At 45.1% G+C, this 24244-nt stretch overlaps 1 pseudogene across 1 annotated transcript in view; it reads left to right on the top strand.

Moving 5' to 3' along the window:
* LOC311234992 (E3 ubiquitin-protein ligase TRIM58-like) overlaps window positions 1-15686 on the top strand; it is a 65599-nt pseudogene extending 49913 nt beyond the window's left edge. Inside the window, exons 5-8 of the transcript in view lie at window positions 4141-4281; window positions 10873-10897; window positions 14702-14728; window positions 15118-15686. The product of the transcript in view is annotated as an E3 ubiquitin-protein ligase TRIM58-like (transcript). The remainder of the gene's footprint in view (window positions 1-4140; window positions 4282-10872; window positions 10898-14701; window positions 14729-15117) is intronic.
* The last annotated feature ends 8558 nt before the right edge of the window (window positions 15687-24244 follow it).

The raw sequence follows: 24244 nt of genomic DNA on the forward strand, positions 1-24244 counted from the left end.
ACAGATACAGTCATGTACATACAGATACAGTCATGTACATACAGATACAGTCATGTACATACAGATACAGTCATGTACAGATACAGTCATGTACATACAGATACAGTCATGTACAGATACAGTCATGTACATACAGATACAGTCATGTACATACAGATACAGTCATGTACGTACAGATACAGTCATGTACAGATACAGTCATGTACAGATACAGTCATGTACAGATACAGTCATGTACATACAGATACAGTCATGTACAGATACAGTCATGTACAGATACAGTCATGTACAGATACAGTCATGTACAGATACAGTCATGTACATACAGATACAGTCATGTACAGATACAGTCATGTACATACAGATACAGTCATGTACATACAGATACAGTCATGCACATACAGATACAGTCATGTACATACAGATACAGTCATGCACATACAGATACAGTCATGTACATACAGATACAGTCATGTACATACAGATACAGTCATGTACATACAGATACAGTCATGTACATACAGATACAGTCATGCACATACAGATACAGTCATGTACATACAGATACAGTCATGTACATACAGATACAGTCATGTACATACAGATACAGTCATGTACATACAGATACAGTCATGTACATACAGATACAGTCATGTACATACAGATACAGTCATGTACATACAGATACAGTCATGCACATACAGATACAGTCATGTACATACAGATACAGTCATGTACATACAGATACAGTCATGCACATACAGATACAGTCATGTACATACAGATACAGTCATGTACATACAGATACAGTCATGTACAGATACAGTCATGTACGTACAGATACAGTCATGTACAGATACAGATACAGTCATGTACATACAGATACAGTCATGTACAGATACAGTCATGTACAGATACAGTCATGTACAGATACAGTCATGTACAGATACAGTCATGTACATACAGATACAGTCATGTACAGATACAGTCATGTACAGATACAGTCATGTACATACAGATACAGTCATGTACAGATACAGTCATGTACAGATACAGTCATGTACATACAGATACAGTCATGTACAGATACAGTCATGTACATACAGATACAGTCATGTACAGATACAGTCATGTACAGATACAGTCATGTACAGATACAGTCATGTACAGATACAGTCATGTACATACAGATACAGTCATGTACAGATACAGTCATGTACAGATACAGTCATGTACATACAGATACAGTCATGTACAGATACAGTCATGTACATACAGATACAGTCATGTACAGATACAGTCATGTACAGATACAGTCATGTACAGATACAGTCATGTACATACAGATACAGTCATGTACATACAGATACAGTCATGTACAGATACAGTCATGTACATACAGATACAGTCATGTACAGATACAGTCATGTACAGATACAGTCATGTACAGATACAGTCATGTACATACAGATACAGTCATGTACATACAGATACAGTCATGTACAGATACAGTCATGTACAGATACAGTCATGTACATACAGATACAGTCATGTACAGATACAGTCATGTACAGATACAGTCATGTACAGATACAGATACAGTCATGTACAGATACAGTCATGTACAGATACAGTCATGTACAGATACAGTCATGTACAGATACAGTCATGTACATACAGATACAGTCATGTACATACAGATACAGTCATGTACAGATACAGTCATGTACATACAGATACAGTCATGTACAGATACAGTCATGTACAGATACAGTCATGTACAGATACAGTCATGTACAGATACAGTCATGTACATACAGATACAGTCATGTACATACAGATACAGTCATGTACAGATACAGTCATGTACATACAGATACAGTCATGTACAGATACAGTCATGTACGTACAGATACAGTCATGTACAGATACAGTCATGTACATACAGATACAGTCATGTACATACAGATACAGTCATGTACATACAGATACAGTCATGCACATACAGATACAGTCATGTACAGATACAGTCATGTACATACAGATACAGTCATGTACATACAGATACAGATACAGTCATGTACAGATACAGTCATGTACATACAGATACAGTCATGTACATACAGATACAGTCATGTACATACAGATACAGTCATGTACATACAGATACAGTCATGTACAGATACAGTCATGTACAGATACAGTCAGTCATGTACAGATACAGTCATGTACAGATACAGTCATGTACAGATACAGTCATGTACATACAGATACAGTCATGTACATACAGATACAGTCATGTACAGATACAGTCATGTACAGATACAGTCATGTACAGATACAGTCATGTACATACAGATACAGTCATGTACATACAGATACAGTCATGTACATACAGATACAGTCATGTACAGATACAGTCATGTACAGATACAGTCATGTACAGATACAGTCATGTACAGATACAGTCATGTACATACAGATACAGTCATGTACATACAGATACAGTCATGTACATACAGATACAGTCATGTACAGATACAGTCATGTACATACAGATACAGTCATGTACATACAGATACAGTCATGTACAGATACAGTCATGTACATACAGATACAGTCATGTACATACAGATACAGTCATGTACAGATACAGTCATGTACATACAGATACAGTCATGTACAGATACAGTCATGTACATACAGATACAGTCATGTACATACAGATACAGTCATGTACAGATACAGTCATGTACATACAGATACAGTCATGTACATACAGATACAGTCATGTACAGATACAGTCATGTACATACAGATACAGTCATGTACAGATACAGTCATGTACAGATACAGTCATGTACAGATACAGTCATGTACAGATACAGTCATGTACATACAGATACAGTCATGCACATACAGATACAGTCATGTACATACAGATACAGTCATGTACAGATACAGTCATGTACATACAGATACAGTCATGTACATACAGATACAGTCATGTACAGATACAGTCATGTACATACAGATACAGTCATGTACAGATACAGTCATGTACATACAGATACAGTCATGTACAGATACAGTCATGTACATACAGATACAGTCATGTACATACAGATACAGTCATGTACAGATACAGATACAGTCATGTACATACAGATACAGTCATGTACATACAGATACAGTCATGTACATACAGATACAGTCATGTACATACAGATACAGTCATGTACATACAGATACAGTCATGTACATACAGATACAGTCATGCACATACAGATACAGTCATGTACGTACAGATACAGTCATGCACATACAGATACAGTCATGTACAGATACAGTCATGTACATACAGATACAGTCATGCACATACAGATACAGTCATGTACAGATACAGTCATGTACATACAGATACAGTCATGCACATACAGATACAGTCATGCACATACAGAAATTAGCCAAAAAAGCACATAGAATCACACAGCATTTAAAATCATAACAATAAGACAACAAAACGAAGGCAAAAAGTAAGGATAACAAATTGATTGAAACACGTACAACTTGACTGACAAAGGTTGGAGATCAAGGTTTTAAACTCTGCAACAGAGGGGAGAATCTCCAGCTTTAAGGACCGTTGGAGTTCATCCCATGAGCTAGAGGGGCATCACAGCAACACGCAGATTCACCCTGTTCAGAGCAAACTCTGGGCACCTTAAAGGAACACGCCAACATTTTGGGAATTAGATCGATTCCCAATCAAATTAAATAGAAAGCTATCTGGCTGACTGTTAGCCTAGCTTAGCACAATGAATGGAAACGGACATGACCGGTTAGCCTAGGCATTGTCCAACTAACACCTCTCCCGAAGGCTAACCGGCCATGTCCGCTTCCATTCATTGTGCTAAGCTAGTCACTAGGTGGTGAAATGAGAAGAATTCCCCCCAAAATGAAAGGTTAACTTTCAAAAAGACAAAGACTAAACTAATAAAAAGACTAAACGGCGTCAATCAAATACCTAATATCTAAATATTAAGGGAAATTCTTACTCCGACAATGTGTTCCCCCTCAGCTTCTGTGCCAGTCTCTGTCTCATCGGCCCCCTCCCCGCCTCCGTCCCCCCCCCCCCCACAGCCCAGCGTCTGGCCCGGGGAGGCCGTGCTGATGATGCTGGACGACCTGGAGCTCCAGTGGAAGAGGGGCCGCCTGCCCACCCTGCTGCCCGCCGTGGAGCTCGTCATGCTGGCCGTGTTGAACGCCGACGCCCCCGACCAGGTGGAGATACCTACCTCCACGTTTGAAATGTTTCTCCATTAGAATCTCTTCTTCTTTTTTTATTCTAGAATTATTCATAGCGATGGAGGCAGATACCAATCTGGGGTTTAAGTTCATGTGGGTTTGGTTTTAGTTTATGCCTGCATGCTTTGGATGTATTTTGGGTTTTCCTCTGGTGAGCTGTCACTCACCAGACACCAGTTAATTGCCACGCGGCAGGGCAGGTGTGTTGGCTTGATGGCCACCTGATTGGTGTCAGGGGTGCAGTGTCTTTAAGGAGGCTTGGTGTCATCAGGGGTGCAGTGTCTTTAAGTTCAAGTTCAAGTTCAAGTTCTTTAATAGTTGTTTAATACAGAAGTACAGAATACTTTCATACAAAATGCTTCTTACTGTTACGCTCCAGAGACTGTGCTAGACAAGATAGTATCAAATAACATAATATAGCATGTAATTTAGAAGAAGAAAAATGAGGTCACAGTGTTCGGTATAGACATATGTACAATGTTCTGAGTTACCATATAATATACAATACTATGCAGTGTACTAATGTACAGTACTATCTAGTGCAAAGCAGAAATGGGATGAGGTACAATTTTAGGTACAATTTACAGTAAGGTGTACGAGTTGTAGTGTAATCCTTCATCAATAAATATAAAGTGTGGGGAGTGGGTGCTACAGTGTGTTTGTTTAAAGTGGGTGTGTGCTATAAAGTGTGTGGAGTGGGTGCTACAGTGTGTTTGTTTAAAGTGAGTGTGTGCGTGTGGATGTGTGTGCTGTGTGCGTTTGGTGGTGGTTGTTGTGTAGTGTTCATTCATTGTTCGTTTAGCAGCCTGATGGCCTGGGGATAGAAGCTTCTTCTGAGTCTTTCTGTGCTCGCCTTGAGACTCCGGTATCGCTTGCCTGACCGCAGCAGTTCAAAGAGGCAGTTGTTCGGGTGACTGGAGTCTTTAATGATTCTCTTAGCCTTGCCCTTGCAACGCTTGTTGTAAATGTTCTGGAGGGTGGGGAGCCCCCCTCCAATTGTGCGTTCGGCTGAACGTGTCACTCTTTGTAGTCTGCTTCGGTCTTGTGCAGTGCTATTCCCAAACCAGGAGGTGATGTTGCCGGTCAAGATGCTCTCTATTGTACATGAGTAGAAGTTCTTAAGGATCTTCTGACTGACTTGGAACTTCCTTAGGCGCCTGAGGAAGTAGAGGCGTTGTCGTGCCTTCTTCACAACACTGTCAATGTGTGTGGTCCATGTCAAGTCCTCGGATATGTAGGCTCCGAGGTACTTAAAGCTGTTGACTCTCTCAACCGGTGCCCCGTCGATGCTGAGGGGGCTGTAGTCCTTGACCCCCGACCTCCTGAAGTCCACAATCATCTCCTTTGTTTTGCTGACGTTCAGGGAGAGGCTGTTTTCCTGGCACCATCCCGCCAGGACCTTGACCTCTTCCAGGTAGGCCCTCTCGTCGTTGGCAGAGATCAGGCCCACCACCACTGTGTCGTCAGCAAATTTGATGATTGTATTGCTACTCCGCTGAGCCACACAGTCGTGTGTGTACAGGGAGTAGAGGAGGGGACTCAGAACACAGCCCTGGGGGGCCCCTATGTTGAGGGTGATGGATGAGGAGGTGCAGTTGCCTGCTCTCACCACCTGGGGTCTGCCAGTCAGGAAGTCCAAGACCCACTGGCAGAGGTCATAGCCCAAGCCCAGGTCCCTGAGCTTGGCTATGAGTATGGAGGGGACTATGGTATTGAATGCCGAGCTGTAGTCGATGAATAGCATTCTCACATAGTTCCCCTGCCTCTTGTCCAGGTGTGATGCTGCTGTGTGCAGCACATGGGCTATGGCGTCCTCCGTGGACCTGTTGGGGCGGTATGCAAATTGCAGGGGGTCCATGTTGATGGGGAGGGAGGAGCAGATGTAGCCCTTTACTAGCTTCTCAAAGCACTTCATGGCTATGGAGGTGAGAGCTACAGGGCGGTAGTCGTTGAGGCAAGCAGGCTTGGATTTTTTGGGTACAGGGATAATAGTGGACTTCTTCAGGCAGGTGGGGATGACAGCCTGTTCTAAGGACAGGTTAAATATGTCAGTGAATACTGGGGCCAGTTGGTCGGCACAGACTTTTAGGACGCGGCCGGGGATGCCGTCCGGACCTGCTGCCTTCCTGATATTCACTTTTTTAAAGGTCCGCCTCACCTCATGCTCTGTTACCCTGAACACTGCGCCTCCATCAGCAGCCGACCCCCCCCCCCCCATTGCCGTGGCTTGTGAGCTGGTGTTGTTATTACCAGCATCAAACCTCGCATAGAAGGTATTGAGGTCATTTGCTAAGGAGATGTCACTTTAAGGAGGCTTGGTGTCAGGGGTGCAGTGTCTTTAAGGAGGCTTGGTGTCATCAGGGGTGCAGTGTCTTTAAGGAGGCTTGGTGTCCGGGGTGCAGTGTCTTTAAGGAGGCTTGGTGTCAGGGGTGCAGTGTCTTTAAGGAGGCTTGGTGTCAGGGGTGCAGTGTCTTTAAGGAGGCTTGGTGTCCGGGGTGCAGTGTCTTTAAGGAGGCTTGGTGTCAGGGGTGCAGTGTCTTTAAGGAGGCTTGGTGTCAGGGGTGCAGTGTCTTTAAGGAGGCTTGGTGTCATCAGGGGTGCAGTGTCTTTAAGGAGGCTTGGTGTCAGGGGTGCAGTGTCTTTAAGGAGGCTTGGTGTCACAGGGGTGCAGTGTCTTTAAGGAGGCTTGGTGTCCGGGGTGCAGTGTCTTTAAGGAGGCTTGGTGTCAGGGGTGCAGTGTCTTTAAGGAGGCTTGGTGTCAGGGGTGCAGTGTCTTTAAGGAGGCTTGGTGTCAGGGGTGCAGGGTCTTTAAGGAGGCTTGGTGTCCGGGGTGCAGTGTCTTTAAGGAGGCTTGGTGTCAGGGGTGCAGTGTCTTTAAGGAGGCTTGGTGTCAGGGGTGCAGTGTCTTTAAGGAGGCTTGGTGTCATCAGGGGTGCAGTGTCTTTAAGGAGGCTTGGTGTCATCAGGGGTGCAGTGTCTTTAAGGAGGCTTGGTGTCATCAGGGGTGCAGCGTCTTTAAGGAGGCTTGGTGTCCGGGGTGCAGTGTCTTTAAGGAGGCTTGGTGTCAGGGGTGCAGCGTCTTTAAGGAGGCTTGGTGTCAGGGGTGCAGTGTCTTTAAGGAGGCTTGGTGTCCGGAGTGCAGTGTCTTTAAGGAGGCTTGGTGTCAGGGGTGCAGTGTCTTTAAGGAGGCTTGGTGTCAGGGGTGCAGTGTCTTTAAGGAGGCTTGGTGTCAGGGGTGCAGTGTCTTTAAGGAGGCTTGGTGTCCGGGGTGCAGTGTCTTTAAAGAGGCTTGGTGTCCGGGGTGCAGAGTCTTTAGGTAGTGATTCACATTCCTTTACAGCTTTGGGTAGGGCGTTCCACATTGATGTGGCATAATTGCGAAACGTGTTTAGTCCCTTGTTTGAGCCGAATCTGGGTTTAACATGATTTGTGGAGCTCCCTCTGGTGTTGTGATCGTGGTATTCACTGACCTTTGGGAAGTATTTCGACATGTACATGGGTACCTTAGTGGTGTAGTGTATCTTGTAGACCAGGCCCATTGCAAGTTGCTGTACTCTGTCGTCTACTCTAAGCCATCCTAGGTTGTCAAAGTGGGCAGGGGTGAGGTGGGTTCTAAGGGTAAGGTCAAGCAGTAGTCTGACCAGTTTGTTTTGAGATGTTTGAAACAGAACATAACAATATATTTAGCAGTAATCCGGAGGTTCCCAGTTCGATTCCCGCTCCTCCTGGGCAGCGTGTCGATGTGTCCTTGAGCAAGACACTTAACCCCTAACTTCTCCCGATGAGCAGGTTGGCACCTTGCATGGTCGCCTCCACTGTCGGTGTGTGAATGGGTGAGTGTGCGGAACAAATTCGAAAGCGATTTGGATAAAAGAGCTATATAAATGCACCATTTAAACCATCCAAAGGGTGTAAACAAAATTAACTAACACCTAACATGTTGTTGTCTAACTTGTCTTGGCCTGTGTCTTAATAGCCATTAATTCTGTCTTTTTGACTCATTCTGTGTGTGTGTGTGTGTGTGTGTGTGTGTGTGTGTGTGTGTGTGTGTGTGTGTGTGTGTGTGTGTGTGTGTGTGTGTGTGTGTGTGTGTGTGTGTGTGTGTGTGTGTGTGTGTGTGTGTGTGTGTGTGTGTGTGTGTGTGTGTGTGTGTGTGTGTGTGTGTGTGTGTGTGTGTGTGTGTGTGTGTGTGTGTGTGTGTGTGTGTGTGTGTGTGTGTGTGTGACGTAGGAGGAGGAGGATGTTACAAAACAATGGCTGATAAGGAAGCAGAGGAGTCAGAGGATCGGTGAGTGGAAGTGATTCAGCATTAATTAATCAATCAATCAATTAATCTCTAAAAGGAGAAGGTGTCCTTCTTGCCGGCATTCTTGTAATGATTCCCTGTGCCTTTCCAACGACTCACTCATCAGTCGTGAAAATTATAAATAATAATAATAATAATAATAATAATAATAATAATAATAATAATAATAATAATAATAATAATAATAATAATAATAATAATAATAATAATAATAATAATAATAATAATAATAATAATAATTGTAACTGAGGGGTACAATTCCCTGACTGTATTGATAAGTATGGTATCATTAAACCACTACCGCTTTATGTACTTTAACTACTGGCCATACAGTACACAATATATGAATATGATGAACACTTCCCACAATGAAATCGGTTCCAGTCAAAGGTATTAATCAAGTATTTAATGGAGCAAAAGGTACATATGATACTTATATTACATTTGATTGCACTTGTAAGGCAAATGAGTATTCGTAGGCAAATCAACACTGAATGTCCATTCTCTGGTTACGCAGGAGGCAAGTATACAACCTGGCTCTTAGGGAATTATATCTATGGTACACTTAATGATATAGCGGGATATACTGGAAGGGGTCCTCCCGGTTGTAAGCCGGCAGGGGGGGTAGGAGAGCTGTCGGTAGTAGAACGTCTGGTCAACGATATCTAGGGAGACTTCGAGTACAGAAGACAGTGCGATAGACTCTTGATCCGCAGACGAATACAGCTTGGTTCTCTTGTAGGCTGTAGCTCCACAGTGAAGAAAGCTAGGCGGCCTCAGTCTCTCTGAGCGCCGACTCGACCTTGACTCCTCTCGGGGGTAAATCCAACACTCACAGGCGTCGGCGATTATCCGCTCCACAAATCACAGTACCAAAGCAAATATATATTCCAGCCGCACAGGGCTATGCAGACGTCGGGTAGGTAATCCAGTGTACATGTCCACTCGGTCCTCGCCTAGATCTCCTCGGATGAAAGCGCCATGTGGTCGGCCCAGCCTGGATAAGAATCTAGCTAACACGAGGAAGCGTTGGAGATGCAGGTCACTTTAGAACTCTAACCGCACGATGCACCATACACAATAGACTATTATTAACTTAATAGAAATACGTCGCACTCGACGGTACAGTGCCAAACTCTGACAATTCAGTTATTAATTCGCACGCGGTCTCAATGCTATTCTGGGGCCAAACAGGCCATACTTCACCGCACGTCGTATCGTGGGTGAGGCTTCACGTTGGTTACTAAGTTTCTGACTAAGTGCCTCTGTATTCACTTGCGCCATATTTATATGCACGGTGAACAAATAGTGCCACTCTCATTTCTGTCGCCGTATCCCTGGGCAGGGCCGGGGCTAGTACAGACATGTCTTGTCGGTAACTTTGAACTTGACTCCGGGGGCTGGTCCCCTGGCGCCTGGTCCTTTGTCCAATAGGAGAATGAACTATTATGGGCTATAGTAGGCTAAAGGGATATTCCGTGTATATGTACAAGGAATATACAAGGGATATCAAACGATATACAAATACTATTCAATATATATCAACAAATAAATATATATACTCGGTTTAATCTGATCCTTCGTAACAATAATAATAATAATAATAATAATAATAATAATACTTTATTTGTATAGCACTTTTCATACAGAAGTTGCAGTTCAAAGTGCTTCACAACAAAATAGGCATAAGCGAGCATGAGCAAGGTGAGGTAAATCACAGTGTTTCACATTAGGACCTAGTATCCCAATAGGTTCTCTGTTTACAGTTTCATTCAGTACAAAAATAGTTTAAAATGATTCGGTTTAGAAATAAACTAAGAATTATAAAATGGAACAGACATACAACAGGGTATTTAACATAGAACAGTGATAAAATAGTTCAATCTTGGATTACAACAGAGCAGTGCTCTTCAATATTCAAGGGGCTTTCACAATTATTACATCTGGTAGTAATAATGGCACACAGTCTTAAATTCATCAGCAGGGCCGGGGGTGAGGGGGGTGAGGGGGGTGGGGGCGAGTGCAACGTAGGTGGACCGCTATGTTCTGTTCTTATCTCTCGACTCCCCGGCGTGACCTTGTGAGTTCTAAAGGCTCCAGTACACTTGAGAGTGGGGGGGGGGGGGGGGGGGTGCATCGGGCAGCGTGCAGCGTCGGATTGATGGGCAGCAAGTCTCTTTACAAGTTCCATGTGGAGGGCTTCCAGTCTGTCCATAGCTATCTCCATACGGTTATCGTGTTTCCGAATTAATCTTGTACAGATCCAGATCCCGATAGCGATTGCTAGTTGGTCCATATTGTAGGCAGTGGTGCAGTGCTGGTATAACTCGGTATAACGGCGTTATACCTCGGTCACTGAGGCTGAAGTACGAGCAATCGCTTTTTACATGGCATTATCCAACCGGACTCCCGGAGAAGCATGCAGCTGCAGAGCCGCAGAGCCAGCGGCGCTCTCTGGGCCGCGCGCTGACGGCCGCGCTGTGAGGCAATAGTATCCAGCTGCAGGACGAGAGCAGCCAAAAAAAACTGTGCACGCGCGCACGCGCGTGGAGCGTTTGACCTACTGTCAATTTGCCACTGCACCACTGATTGTAAGTTGAGTAGGGAGTCAAGTCCGTTGAAGAAGGTAGAATCGACACGTCTAGACCGGTTATAGGGAGGCAGTGAGGGCTGGTGATAGGTACCTTTGTAGGTAAGGAGAAGGTACCTTTGTAGGTAAGGAGAAGGTACCTTTGTAGGTAAGGAGAAGGTACCTTTGTAGGTAAGGAGAAGGTACCTTTGTAGGTAAGGAGAAGGTACCTTTGTAGGTAAGGAGAAGGTACCTTTGTAGGTAAGGAGAAGGTACCTTTGTAGGTAAGGAGAAGGTACCTTTGTAGGTAAGGAGAAGGACCATAAAGTCTAAATGTTACAGGAAGCCAGTGTAAAGCAGCTAAGACTGGACTAATGTGCGCTCTCCTTTTGGTTCTAGTTAGCAGTCGGGCTGCAGAGTTTTGGATTAGCTGAAGCCTCCCTGTGGTTTTCTTAGGGAGACCTGTGAAAAGTGCATTACAGTAGTCTAACCGGCTAGGTATGAATGCATGAATTCGCTTCTCAGCATCGTTTTGATTAATAAATGGTCGTACTTTTGCTATATTTCTGAGATGGAAGAATGATGTTTTTGTCACTTTGTTAATATGAGAATTGAAGTTCAGTTCTGAATCTATGATAACCCCGAGACTAGTGACCTCAGATTTGATCCAAGGGGTTAGTCCTCCCAGGTTCTTTATTAACGTTTCTTTTTTTGTTTTGGGGCCGATAATTAGAATTTCAGTTTTGTTCTCATTTAGTTTCAGGAAGTTCTTACTCATCCATTTATTTATTGCCAGTAAGCAGTCTGTAATGGAGTTAATCGCTGTATCATTTGGTTCAGCAGATATGTACAGTTGTGTATCATCCGCATAGCTATGGACACCTACATTATGTTCTCTGATGATATCATCCAGCGGTAACATGTAAAGGGAGAAGAGTAAAGGACCTAAGCAACTCCCTTGTGCAACTCCATAGTTGGTGTCAGATATATCTCATGTGGTCTCCTAGTTTAACATAGAATTTCCTCCCTCTGATGTATGTTTTAAACCAGCTTAGTACATGGTCTGAGAAACCGACAAGGTTTTCAAGACGATCAATTAGAATATCGTGATCAATTGTATCAAATGCTGCACTGAGATCTAGCGGGATAAGGATGGAGATCTTACTCTCGTCAGAGTTTAGCCTGAGGTCACTGATTATTTTGGTGTGCTATGGTATGCAGTATGGGCACAGCTTTGCAAATGGTATCGGGATGAACAAGATACCTGTGTGGCAGTAAAGAGTAGGGATGTCCGATATTATCGGCCGATATTGGCATAAAAATGTGATATCGGAAAATATCGGTATCGGTTTAAAAACGTTTTTTTTACATTTATTTAACCTTTATTTACCCAGGCAAGCAAGTAAGAACAAATTATTCTTTTATTTATTGTCAAAGTATGCATAATGTTGTGTTAATTACATGACAAGAGATATGTAAGGGATAATGTATAGCTACGAGGTCATTGTCGCAAAATAATTGACCGACACAGAGTTTAGAATACCGAGGCGCCTCGCCGAGGTGCTCTCTAAACGTAGTGAAGGTCAATTATTTTGCGACAATGACGAGTATAGCTATACATTATCCCGCTTATTACATGGCTAACTTACTAACAATATACCTAATTCATTTTACACCATCGACAAGACGAGATCAAATGCAGACACAGTTGTTCTGTGATTCCTCTGTCATCGCCGGCAGCCGGCAGGTGTGTGGTCTGATTGCACTGATGAGTGCAGCTGTGCATAATGGTAATGTTTAGCTTTCGTGACTGCGATCAAAATGCTTGATTGTGATTGGTCAATAGCGCTCTGTTACCCGTATCAGCGGTGATTATTGCGCGTTGCCCATGGCAGCGGTCAGTTATCGAGAAATAATTCACCGCTGTCAGGGGCAACCGAGCGCTATTGACCAATCACAATCAAGCATTTTGGCGAATGTTAAAACGCCATGTAATAAGTAATGTTAATTACCTGAAATTATTAAGTTTTTTGGGGAGGGAAACCCCGCATATATCGGTATCGGTTGATATCGGTATCGGAAATTAAGAGTTGGACAATATCGGTATATCAGTATCGGTAAAAAAGCCAATATCGAGCATCCCTAGTAAAGAGTGATCAGCAACAAACCAGCTGATGCCTTTAGTTGAACGAAAACGGATGAGTAGCATGAAGCACGGCCTGTTCAAGTTCTTTATGTGTTAAAGACACAACAACACAGGGGCCTTGCAGGTCATGACATGTTAAAGACATAACAACACAGGGGCCTTGCAGGTCATGACATGTTAAATACACAACAACACAGGGGTCTTGCAGGTCATGACATGTTAAATACACAACAACACAGGGGCCTTGCAGGTCATGACATGTTAAAGACACAACAACACAGGGGCCTTGCAGGTCATGACATGTTAAAGACACAACAACACAGGGGCCTTGCAGGTCATGACATGTTAAAGACATAACAACACAGGGGCCTTGCAGGTCATGACATGTTAAAGACACAACAACACAGGGGCCTTGCAGGTCATGACATGTTAAAGACATAACAACACAGGGGCCTTGCAGGTCATGACATGTTAAAGACACAACAACACAGGGGCCTTGCAGGTCATGACATGTTAAAGACACAACAACACAGGGGCCTTGCAGGTCATGACATGTTAAAGACACAACAACACAGGGGCCTTGCAGGTCATGACATGTTAAATACACAACAACACAGGGGCCTTGCAGGTCATGACATGTTAAAGACACAACAACACAGGGGCCTTGCAGGTCATGACATGTTAAAGACACAACAACACAGGGGCCTTGCAGGTCATGACATGTTAAAGACACAACAACACAGGGGCCTTGCAGGTCATGACATGTTAAAGACACAACAACACAGGGGCCTTGCAGGTCATGACATGTTAAAGACACAACAACACAGGGGCCTTGCAGGTCATGACATGTTAAATACACAACAACACAGGGGCCTTGCAGGTCATGACATGTTAAAGACACAACAACACAGGGGCCTTGCAGGTCATGACATGTTAAAGACACAACAACACAGGGGCCTTGCAGGTCATGACATGTTAAAGACACAACAACACAGGGGCCTTGCAGGTCGTGACATGTTAAATACACAACAACACAGGGGCCTTGCAGGTCATGACATGTTAAAGACACAACAGCTACCTGTATGCCTGCCGTGACAAATAAAACTATTGTATCTCTTGTGTAGTAGTGTATGTGCATGTTAAGGTGCAGTGCAGGGTGTGTGTGTGTGTGTGTGTGTGTGTGTGTGTGTGTGTGTGTGTGTGTGTGTGTGTGTGTGTGTGTGTGTGTGTCTGTGTGTGTGTGTGTGTGTGTGTGTGTCTGTGTGTGTGTGTGTCTGTGTGTGTGTGTTCAATAACATTGCCTTATTGCAGACGACTGTGTGATGAACAGAACTCTCTAAACAACACCCTTCTCTTGTGCCCACCTTGTGCCCAGACGCGGCGCGCTACATCCCTCACAGCGGTAAGAGAAAACAAAAGCAACCATGAACTAGTAATAATTATGACTCATTTGGACAAATATGAACCCTGTGGTGCACGTGGTACAAACGTGTGCCTCCGCTCTGTTCACAGTGTGGACCTGGATCTGCGACGCAGCAGGTAGTAAACCCTCCTCACTAAACCACCTCAACCCCTCCGTCACGCTCTAATCCCTCCGTCATGCTCTAACCCGTCACGCTCTAATCCGTCACGCTCTAATCCGTCACGCTCTAATCCGTCACGCTCTAATCCCCAGAGCTCCTGTCATTCTCGGCTTGATGTTGTGTGTTTATTATTATTATTATTATTATTATTATTATTATTAATAATACAATCCTTTTAATCCCGCTCCGTGCCCCGGGCGCCCCACAGAGGACGTCCGCCTGGACCCACACACCGCCAACGCCGACCTGGTGATCTCGGACGACGGGAAGCGCATGCGCATCGGGCTGGAGCGCCGACAGGGGGGCGCCGTGCCCGCCGGCCCCGGGCGCTTCGACGGCTGGTGGTGCGCCCTGGGCGCCGAGGGCTACGCCTCCGGACGCCACTACTGGGAGGCGGAGGTGGGCGCGCGCGACTGGCGGCTGGGCGTGGCCAAGGCGTCCGCCCTGAGGAAGGGCTACCGCACCCTCAACACGGACGCGGGCTACCTCACCCTGCGCCTGGAGCGGGGCGTGGACCTCAAGGCCCTGACGGCGCCGGCCACCGCGCTGAGCCGCCACCTGGCGCCCAGGAAGGTGGGCGTGTACCTGGACTACGAGCGGGGCCAGCTGTCCTTCTACAACGTGGAGACGCGCTCGCACATCTACACCTACAGCGAGACGTTCACGGAGAGACTGTACCCGCTGTTCGGGACCGTGGAGCTGCTGGAGGACCTGGCCATCAGGCCGGCGGACCTGCGGGCGCCCTGCCTGTGCCCCGGGCCCTGCCTGTGGACCTGAACGGGGTCCACCCGGGCCCTGCCTGTGGACCTGAACGGGGTCCACCCGGGCCCTGCCTGTGGACCTGAACGGGGTCCACCCGGGCCCTGCCTGTGGACCTGAACGGGGTCCACCCGGGCCCTGCCTGTGGACCTGAACGGGGTCCACCCGGGCCCTGCCTGTGGACCTGAACGGGGTCCACCCGGGCCCTGCCTGTGGACCTGAACGGGGTCCACCCGGGCCCTGCCTGTGGACCTGAACGGGGTCCACCCGGGCCCTGCCTGTGGACCTGAACAGGGTCCACCCGGGCCCTGCCTGTGGACCTGAACGGGGTCCACCCACCCCCCCCCATAGATATATATAACTAGATGGTGCAAGGGGGCGGAGTCTCCAGCGTAGTTCACCGGCGGCCATCTTGCCACAGGCAGCACGTCGCCCACTCATAACATGAATGTCTACGGTGCATGTACTATTGAAATAACCATAGCGTGCTCAATTATCAACCGATTTAGAAACGGCTTGGTTTATTACAAACGTTATCAACGCACGCACGCACGCGGCTATGATTCAGGATGCTTGGACATGTTGAAATTATTTTCATATGAAAGTCCATTATCAGTATGCAGTATGATAACTACATCTCTGACGTTTATAACAAACCAAACCGTTTGAAAATCGGTTGAAAATTTAGCACGCTATGGTTATTTCAATAGTAGTACATGCACCATAGACATTCATGTTACGCCTGTGTCAAGATGGCCGCCATGTGGCAACGTCGGCGGGGCGTGTAGTCTTTTACCAACACACTTGCAGTTCCGCGTTCGGGTTCTGCGATCTGATTGGCCACTGACGTTTCTCTCTGCGCCAATCGCTCCGACGCGGAGCCTCCCAGGCAAAACTTAATAATGTAACGGCGACACGAGGAGAGATTCATATTTAATACCAATAGACAGATTTATATTTAATACCAACAGACGGAGCTTAAATCCCTCTCGAGTGGATCACATCCTCCGGCACTCTGCCAACACATCCGCTGGAGATGCAGGAGGAGGAACATACTGAGTTCTATGGGTCAGGATTAGATCAAATGCACCGGAAAGTACGAGGTGACGGTGGATGTTTGGATGTTGGCGCTACACTCGCTACACGTGGATGACTGTCTTGGAAGGACACAGGTGGATGAAACGGCGCTCCGCCAGACAAAACAACGGAGGTTCATTTGAAAATATGGCTTATAGCTAGGGATGGGTACCTTTCACATTTGAACCGGTACGGTACCGGTACCGAACCACACCTCCGAGCACCGAGGTCAGACTGAATCAGAGCGGTGCTCTGCGTACAGAACCACACCTCCGAGCACCGAGGTCAGACTGGATCAGAGCGGTGCTCTGCGTACAGAACCACACCTCCGAGCACCGAGGTCAGACTGGATCAGAACACGGTGCTCTGCGTACAGAACCACACCTCCGAGCACCGAGGTCAGACTGGATCAGAGCGGTGCTCTGCGTACAGAACCACACCTCCGAGCACCGAGGTCAGACTGGATCAGAACACGGTGCTCTGCGTACAGAACCACACCTCCGAGCACCGAGGTCAGACTGAATCAGAACACGGTGCTCTGCGTACAGAACCACACCTCCGAGCACCGAGGTCAGACTGAATCAGAACCACACCTCCGAGCACTGAGGTCAGACTGAATCAGAACACGGTGCTCTGCGTACAGAACCACACCTCCGAGCACTGAGGTCAGACTGAATCAGAACACGGTGCTCTGCGTACAGAACCACACCTCCGAGCACTGAGGTCAGACTGGATCAGAACACGGTGCTCTGCGTACAGAACCACACCTCCGAGCACTGAGGTCAGACTGAATCAGAGCGGTGCTCTGCGTACAGAACCACACCTCCGAGCACCGAGGTCAGAATCCCTTCTAGCAGAACCATGAGCCCACCGCTCCCTTATAGTGTCATTATATTGAAGATCCACTAATGAATCCACTAATGAATGACGTGAAGTAACCACATTTAGATGATTACAATTCTATTAGATTTGTTTAGATTATACTTTTTTTAATTTCTTTTGGGACATATTCCCCGGCAGAGCACAGCGCCGGGCTGGACACTTGCAGTGCACACTCTGACCACAGGGTTATTAAAGTGGCCAATCAGATCGCGGAACCCGAACGCGGAACTGCAAGTGTGTTGGTAAAAGACTACACACCTCCATTGGCCAGCAGCGCGGGTGAGTCATCTAGCCCCGCCCCCCCCCCCCCCCCCCCCTTCACTACGGAATGTACAGAGTTCTTAAAGCTGGTCTATATAATATATACCATTGTGGAGCGAGTCCCGATGTGAAAATCCACAGCTCATGAACCCCTCCTCTCCCTTTAGCCCCTCCCTCTGAGTGACGCGGTAAAGCCTCTCCCTCTGAGTGACGCGGTGAAGCCCCTCCCTCTGAGTGACGCGGTGAAGCCCCTCCCTCTGAGTGACACGGTGAAGCCCCTCCCTCTGAGTGAAGCGGTGAAGCCCCTCTCTCTGAGTGACGCGGTGAAGCCCCTCCCTCTTAGTGACGCAGTGAAGCCCCTCCCTCTGAGTGACGCGGTGAAGCCCCTCCCTCTGAGTGACGCAGTGCGGGGCGACTTAGTCACGTGACTCAGTTGGTGTTGCCGATTGGCTCGAACACGGTATGTTTGTAAACAGCGAACGGGTCTATAGACCAGCTTTAATGTCGTCCTCAGCAGGAACCCAGTGAGGTGATGCTGTGGTTCTAGCCCACTGCTAACACACCTCTCTGAGTCGTGGGCGTGAGTGTTGGTGCTGCACTAGAGGCATGTCACCCTAACCCTAACCCTAACACACCTCTCTGAGTCGTGGGCGTGAGTGTTGGTGCTGCACTAGAGGCATGTCACCCTAACACACCTCTCTGAGTCGTGTCACCCTAACCCTAACACACCTCTCTGAGTCGTGGGCGTGAGTGTTGGTGCTGCACTAGAGGCATGTCACATTCTCCTCGTGAGAGTAGTTAATAAAGGATCATCTTATTGTATCGTATCTTAGAACGACTATTACCCTGCATCACACGTTCCCTTACTCAAAGCCTTCACGGGAATCTACGTGACTATTTGTATCGACTCGCTAAGGACGAATCTGGATTTACCAGAACGAATGTATATTTTGGATTATTATTGTCTTTAACACATTCGCGGCCATTCGATTTCCCCATCTAGCTATAGCTGGGCCAGCTTTCCATTTACATTTACAATACATAGTTTCACTGCGCGTCACCTTGTTTGTAGAGCTAAATCTATATTTTATATTATAGCTATGGATACAATACCATGGTCATTTGACAGTAACTATCTTCTGTTCAAGATGCAAAAAAGAATAGATTTCTTCATGAATACGTTCACGCGTTATCCCGTGGTGAATATAAGTATAATTTCGGAATGATCCGGGCTAATTCCTGGGAGGCCGGCTACACGGCGCAACGTGAATTCTACTAAAACCATTGCCGTTTTGTCCCTGGACACGCTACTATTTTCAAATCAAATCTATATCATAGGTATTATGTTTCATCATGAATGAAACCTGTGGTCGGTGGTATTCCAAAAAGAATATTCCAATTATTTGATCGCCATCTGGTCCACCCTATGCCCATCTGGTCCACGACATAACCCACCACAACATATGGATCGGGGGTCCCAAAAACGATTCAATGCGATCGGGTGAAGCCCTAGGTTTCCCATTACTAGAGGAGTGGTTTAAACGTAGCACCCGGTCTGGAACAGGGTTTACTGCACTCTCGATACTGCCTACTAGCAGGATCTGGCCAGTACTGCACCTTCGGAGTCCCAGTATGCCTTTTAACGGCAACATACAGGTCCCTGACATTGAATAGGATATAAAAAATAAAAAAGGGAAAACAATCCAAAAACGTATATATATATATACGTTTTTGGCCGTTAACCGCTGGCGCCCAATAACCTATACGTGTTTGGCTGCGAAAGTGTTAATGGCCCGTAGGACTTAAAAACACAAACTAATTTACCTCTGAAATGCAACTTTTGCAACTGCACTATGGCTGTTTCAAGGCGTGACGGCACCGTGAAGAGAACGTGCAGCGAGCTGCCTCGATGCCTCTAGTCTCAATAGTTAATGCGACGTAGATGATGGAGAGCTTGCTTACGTGTAACTGTACGCGCAGGAGATCACACCAACAGAGCTGAGCATGTTATTAGCTCATTCAGATCCTGTCGTCTTCTATCCGACTCGGGCTTGCCGCAGTCTAATCTCCATAATTGGGTACTATCACATATTTTGGAAATGTTGTGCGTTCATGTTATTGATATGTGATGACTCAAATGGTGATGCTTTTTTCCAGACATAAATAAACCAAACAGAAAATGATAATTTCCTGTCTTCATTGTGTGGTGCGTCTGTATATATTACAGAGAGAGAGTGACACACGTTTATTTATATAGAATCTTTATTAAGTGCAAAAAGTTGCCAGATAAAAAACAAACAAACCATGAGACGATGCATAAAGGTATTGTCTTAACAATTTTTAAATGGAGTATTTGACACAAGTAGAAATAAATGCTTTGCCGCAGTTTTTTGGTGCATGTATGAATAGTTTACAGCTTACCCCACACAAATACCAATACATCCTCTTAACATTATGTTTGACTAAATGTAAAGCCTTTTTTACAACGGTTAAGTCAAAATTGACCAAATTCACACAGTGGCCATTTTGCTCTTATGTCACGCTCAGGTTGGGATTCCTTTCGAAAAAGGAATCCCAACCTGAGCACGACATAAGAGAAAAATGGCCACTGTGTGAATACGGTCAACACAGTGTAAAACAGATGGCTAGAATAGAAAGATCATTCTGTCTTAACTCTTTAGGTCTTACGAATATCAGGACCGTATTTCTCAAATACTTATCTACGCAAAGGGCACACAAATGTCGCCTTGCAGACTAAAGAAATGCTTTAAAAAATAAATCATACTACACAGTTGTAGAAGTGGTAGATCATGTCTGAAGTATGAAACCTGGTGATGAAATGTAATAAAAAGTATTGGATATACAACACAATGATCTCTGTATGTTCTATAAGGCCGGGCCACATGAAGATCTGAGGCCGTCACTTAAAATGTCCTAAAATGATTTGCCTTCAAAAGAAGATTGTTGATATTGGGATATTTAGCTAAATTTAGCGTTCAACGAATGTTGTATTCATTAAACTAGGTCTGTTTTACTTTCGTTTAAAAAGCTAAAATCTTTATAAAAATAAAACTTTTGGACTATACTTGCAAATCAAAATGAAATATATTGTGATGCATATCATAAATTGTGAAAATCTTTGAAGATATGACGTTATACAATATATTAGCCATATCGCCCAGCCCCAGTTCTATAGCATACCCTTTGTTCACCAGTAGGAATTGAAATATATATGAAAATATATAACGCCGGCACAAGCTGCGCAATCTGAGTATTTGGCATCAAATAAAAACCTTAAGCATTAAATGACAATCTTTGTAGGAGAGACAATTGATCACACATTCATATTATACAAATCTATGAACAAATATCCCCCAAATAAACAGAACATATCACTTTTACACTCTTACATCTCATTTACGATAAAAAAAGAAAGAAAGAAATAAATCGAATCAACATAGTTTTTGAAGCCACTTTGGATTCACCTCATTGGTTCAGAGGCTCGAGCTGAGTGCTGTCTGACCTCTGTGTGTCTCCAGCCAATCTCTCTCTCTCTCTCTCTCTCTCTATCTCACACACACACACACACACACACACACACACACACACACACACACACACACACACACACACACACACACACACGCACACGCAGCTAATCTATCATGGGAATCTCTGCTCTGTCCAACTCTCCCTGCCAGGGGCGCTCCTCCGAAGTCTGAAAAGTCCCACTCCTCATTTAATCAATTGCAAGGTGGCGGTTGTGGGTTTGCTATAAAACTTGCTTTTAAATATCCCATGTGAAGCATGCAGTGCAGCTCTCCCTCATAAACACAGACACACAGGTGAAGGGGATGAGATTGTGGAGATGAGGTGGATTATGGATTATGATTATGAATCACACTGAGATTAACGGGCTGTGGCCAGATTTGAAACCGCAACGTGCTTAACCACATGTCAACCAGCAGGGGGAGTGGTGTGTGTGTGAATGAATGGAATGAATTTATTCACACACACACACACGTCACATTACATGTAAATATCCTCTTGTGATATAACATTGTCACAATTGTGTGCATGTGCCAGGTCTACCAAGAAGCTATTTAAAGCTTTTGGAGGAGGAGCCTGAACACAGATATAAACAGAATATAAACAACAAGACAATAAACAAAAAACAAAACCAAACATACAATGTGGGTAGGTTTACACACCTACCTACTAACTGACATATAACAGAGATACATAATACAGACAAATTGTATTCCTAAGTTATAATTTTAATTAGAGATATGATTTAAGCAGTTCCTCTTTCAGTGATTTTTTTTTAATGTTTTAAAGGTTTTAGTCATTTTCAGATTCTCGTCAAGCTTGTTCCAGATCTGTGGGCCCCTGCATGCTATGCTTAGGCTAGCACAATTGAGTCTTCTCCTCTTGCCAGATATAAGATGCTTATTTCTTGTGTTGTGGATGTGCAGTGGTTGGCAGACTGGGACAAGCTCAGACAGTCTGTGATTCATGTTGTTGACAACTTGATACATAATTGATGCGTTTTGATGAATGTTAAACTCAGCGAGCCTCAGGAGACCAAAGCGATGGAACAGAGGCTTTGAGGGCGCTTTATACCCGGACCATGATAGTACTTGTAGTATTTTCTTTTGTAAGCTTTCTAGTTTCTTGAGATGGCTGGGGTATGTGTTGCACCATATGACATTGCAGTAATTAACGAGGGGTTCATACAAGGTTTTGTATAGAGTGAGAAGGGCAGGCAAGGGAAGAAAATGACGTTTGTTTTGCTGAGATTAAGTGATAATTTGTTGCATTTAAACCAGGTGTCCACTTTTTGTAGTTCTGTGTTGAGTAGATCTTGTAGCTCGGGTGGGTTTTTATGTGACAGAAACAAATTAGTGTCATCAGCTAATATTACTTTGTGCAGAAGTTCAGATGAGTTGACAAAGTCATTTATATAAAGAATAAATAGTGACAGGGTGCTGGAGGGAAGTCTTTCAATGTAATAAAAACAGAAGCAGAAAATAATAACATTAGCTTAACAATAATAATAATAATAATAAAAAAAGGAATGTAGATATTGAAATTAACCTCATAAGGTGGCAGGATAACGGTCACAATATTTGTAACAGACTTGAGGGACGAACTTTACCAACAGCCACTCCCTCCACTAATTTTTGGGGCGCCGAAATCTTCTTGTTTGGCGGAATCTCACTGTCCATTGTATTAAAACACACATTTCATGTGGGAATATTCCGCGTCAATCTGTTTTTAACAGTGACTATTTAAAAAAAACATATCATAATCCCCCCCATGCACGCTGGCCCCCGGACGCCATCTTGGATGTGAGCAGAGCAGCAGCACGTCGGCCTCAGGCCTCGTAGAAGCGCTCCACCTTCTGGGTGACGGAGGCTCCTCCCACCACGCTCCTCTGCACCACCTCCTGGGTGACGTGGCGGGTCATCACGCCGCTGGTCTCCGTGTGCTGCGTGGTCATCATCATCCCATCCGCTACAGAGGAGGAAGAGGAAGGTATTAGTGTGTGTTTGTTTGTGTGTGTGTGTGTGTGTGTGTGTGTGTGTGTGTGTGTAGTACAGAGAGTGGCCCGTTCAGCCGAACGCACAATTGGAGGGGGGCTTCCAACTCTCCAAGACATTTACAACAAGCGGTGCATGGGCAAGGCTAAGAGAATAATCAAAGACTCCAGTCACCCAAACAACTGCCTCTTTGAACTGCTGCGGTCAGGCAAGCGCTACCGGAGTCTCATGGCCAGTACAGAGAGACTCAGAAGGAGCTTCTATCCCCAGGCAAGCGCTACCGGAGTCTCATGGCCGGTACAGAGAGACTCAGAAGGAGCTTCTATCCCCAGGCAAGCGCTACTGGAGTCTCATGGCCGGTACAGAGAGACTCAGAAGGAGCTTCTATCCCCAGGCCATCAGGATGCTCAATGAACAATGATTGAACAAGGAACAATAACAGGCCATCAACACACCCACAGCACACACACTTTAAATAAACAACACACTGTAGCACCCACTTTACCACACTTTACACTTTTACACTTTACACTTTATATTTATATTATTGGTAAGGAAATTGCACATCTCTCATTCCTTATTCCTTATTGCACCTCACCACTACAAGGTGGCACCACAAGCTAAGCTATACCTCACCATTATTGTACCAGCTGTACATACTGTATATATAGAGGTATACTGAACAATTTTGTTGTTTACACTTGTTTACATACTTGAGTTCTTGACTTTCTATTTTATACTTATTATACTTATTTATACTATCTTGTTATTATCTAGCACACTCTCAGGAGCAAAACAGAAAGAAATATTTCA

This window comes from Notolepis coatsorum (genome assembly GCF_963971535.1).
Source record: "Notolepis coatsorum genome assembly, chromosome: 10".
NCBI classification, from domain to species: Eukaryota; Metazoa; Chordata; class Actinopteri; order Aulopiformes; family Paralepididae; genus Notolepis; species Notolepis coatsorum.